This window comes from Poromitra crassiceps (assembly GCF_964638095.1).
Source record: "Poromitra crassiceps genome assembly, chromosome: 5".
Lineage (NCBI taxonomy): Eukaryota > Metazoa > Chordata > Actinopteri > Beryciformes > Melamphaidae > Poromitra > Poromitra crassiceps.
This window is the reverse complement of record NC_139642.1, coordinates 60,520,136-60,523,463: the sequence shown is the minus strand read 5'-3', so window position 1 is coordinate 60,523,463 and position 3,328 is coordinate 60,520,136.

Here is a 3,328-nt window from a genome sequence, read left to right as displayed (position 1 = left end):
AATTATCATCATACTATTATGGGATGCGATGTGAACAGTTGTATTATGGGATGTGCGTTTCCCAGGCAACGACACACGTTGACACGTTTTGGAACAGCGCTGCTCGCTGGCACAATGCTCCTAAAAGCAAAATGCTTATTGTTTTGAATGATTTGGCATCTTCTATTACTGTCAACATCAGTATTGTTGTATTGTAATAATATGCCATAAAGGTTTATTGAAATTTTGGGGAGAGCAGGGAAAAAATTAAAAAAAAAATAGTCAAGTCAAGTTTATTTGTATAGCCCTAATTCACAAGCATGTCCCAGAGGGCTTCACAGAAAATATGTCTAGCTAATTCTAGCTGACACAACAGTAGAAAAATTACAGTAGTAATGATAACACATTGAACAATTGATAAAGAAATATAGAAAATATAGAAATATAGGAGAGCGGAGGAGAGAGCAGGGAACATAAAAAATTGCGTTCTTTTTTCTGGCCTGGCGGGGGCGCTGTTGGCCCGGCGGGCCCGCCAAGCCTGTAGAATGGTAGGGGAAACACTGAAAGTTAAAGTTGTTTTATTTGCATTTCATGTTGGAAAGTCAGCGAGGTTTTCAAATTGGCCTCTGTTTCGTTTCAAATCTGCGTTCTGATTGTAGGTCGCAGAGTCGTCAAAACAAGCTACGTTTTCAAAACGGATTTCTCCCTGTATTTTTCTTAAACATCCATTCAAAAATTATTACTATTATTATTACTTATTATCACTATTACAGAAATAGTGGACTATTTAGTGTATTGGCCATTTTGTAATAATTGTGGGGTATTGCATTGATGCAATTGCAAAAGCACGACACATGTGGCAGTAGAGTTACATGCCGGTGTTATTCAGCGTTGTACCTGACAATAAAGCAGCGCTTGATAATATCTCTATCTGCAATGCTGTCGTGTTTACTGAAGGAGAAGAAGAGTGAGGTGGTGTCGGAAACTTGTTTGATCATTCCCCATATTCAGCTTATGTAGCCACGCCCATGTGACCCGGTTGTGTGGCCGTATCAAAACTTCCGGCTAAAAATAATAATAAAATAAAATAAAAATTGCTTGCCGTGCACCGGCTCAAAGTAGTAGGCTATAGGGATGTTCATCAATTATCGAAAATCGATAATCGATCGTTAAGGATTGGAATCGATCCTGTGGCATTTTGATCGATTTTTTAATTATAAAAAAAAAAAAAAAATTGTGGACTAGGTTTGGGTGGAATTCGTTCCTCCTCGCCCCACTCCATTGCACAGCCGACTAACGTGAGGTGAAGCTTCATATAGTCTCTAGTTTTCTGGCTGGGCACGGGCCTTTGTGCCAACAAAACTGTTTTAAACATGGGAAATTCACACCGGCATGCGCCGGGGACAGCAGTGTTGGAGAGGAGACACATTGAAATAAAGAGTTCATTGAGGAGAACACGTTGTCTTTCGTATTTTCTGCCATAGGCATTCATTTTGTAAAAAAAAAAAATTGAAAATATTGAAAATATTGAAAATTTTCTAAGTATTAACACATTGAGTGCCACAGCGCTTCAGTAAAATTGTCTGGAGCCTGTGCCAGATTCACTTCCATTCAGTTGAAAACAGCTATAGAATTTTTTCTATTATGGCTATATTAACGGGGCTGGACTTTAATGAAACATTGAACACTCCTGCTTCTTCCAAAGAAGAAATTTTGTTTCTAGACAGTTCCATTATGAAATTACAGCCTCTCAAAAAAGTGCACTTTCAAGGGTTTTCTGTCGTTTTTTTTTACTTTCCAAGATATAGTCCCTTTTATGAATACCTTTTGCACTCTAATTTCGAGCACATTCACTGACTCTGGCTGGTGTTTTCTGATGTGGTGGCGTGTGGTGTGGTTTCTGTGCAGCCACACACCCCCCCCCCCCCTCTCCACCTCTGAGCTGCGGGCTCCTCCCACACGCACAGAGTTTGCTTTCTCGACTCCGTTTTTGCCCCGGACAGATCCCAGCGCCCATCAAGGAAATGATGCGCGCTGGCAAACGCGACTGAACGAAAAGGCTTGGCCCGTTCGGCTTCGGATGCTGGCTTTCTAGGAAATCGTGTGGAGATAGATAGAAGCATAAGAGCTCAGTTGTGAGCGCGGATGCAGCCGAGCCCACTCTCGCTGTAGACAGAGCAATATATACGGCTCTGGCAGAAAGCATGCATCGGTTTCCACTTTCATCACGGCTTTCTCCGCTGTCTCCTGTACAAAGTAAAGGATCTGAGGTGGGTGGAGCAGCTCCTGTGACGATGTTTAAGGTGGCGCCGTGTGATCCCTTGAAGGGATTCATGCTCACTGGCTAGGTACGACCTTAAACAGCAGAATTATGGAATAATATGAATTATGATTTTAGGACGTCCACAGACGTCCTTGGCACTCCTCGTTACTTTTTTTTAGGACGTCCACAGACGTCCTTGGCACTCAATGTGTTAATAAAATCGATGATCGATAATTGATCGTTAATTTTCACCGATTATCGATTTTGGAAAATTTTCAAAATTAACATCCCTAGTAGGCTACGTTCTTTATTTTACCCCCTTCACTGTCCGCTCCAAAAACAACTCTCTTATTTTGCGCCGTGACCGCCGGAAGTGTTAAAAGGACCCGGAAGAATTTGACCCACTGTAAGGTCTGAACATAAGGTGAATAGTTCACTATGATCACTACATGGCAAATAGTGAATAAGTGAACCATACCCAACACGGCTTATGATTCTGAGGGATGATCTTGATGTTTTAGAACGCGGGGCTGATTTCTGCTATCAAACTGTTGTTGCTGCAGGAAAGATCTCAAAGTGACGTCTCATCATCATCATTGTGACAGGTCCGGTTCTCAAAAATACAATCAGGCTGGTGTCTAAATGAACCAGACCTGCTGCAACAATAACAGAACGTCTTTGCACAGAATTATCAAACAAGAAGACAGACGGGAGCAGCTTACCTGGGGGACAGGTTGGGGCGATGACCGATAGACAGCCCTTGGCTTCAATGGACAGCCCAGTCGGTGGTGTGGAGGCCAGATACCAGCAGCCTCCGCTCATAAGACGCTTCTTGAAAAAAATAAGTATCACACACACACACTGACACCCACATGTGAAAACGACTAGGGAATGGGGGCGCCAGAGAATCCGTGGCTTGGCTTCAATCACTAGCAGAGAGAGACCTGCGGACCTGAAACGCCACGTCATATAACTATCATAAGCCACTCCCCCTTCCTGTCTGATACTCTGGTACAAAGATGTAAATTGCAATATCATACATCACTCACTTGACAGATAACATAAATGATATGACAGTCCTAACCA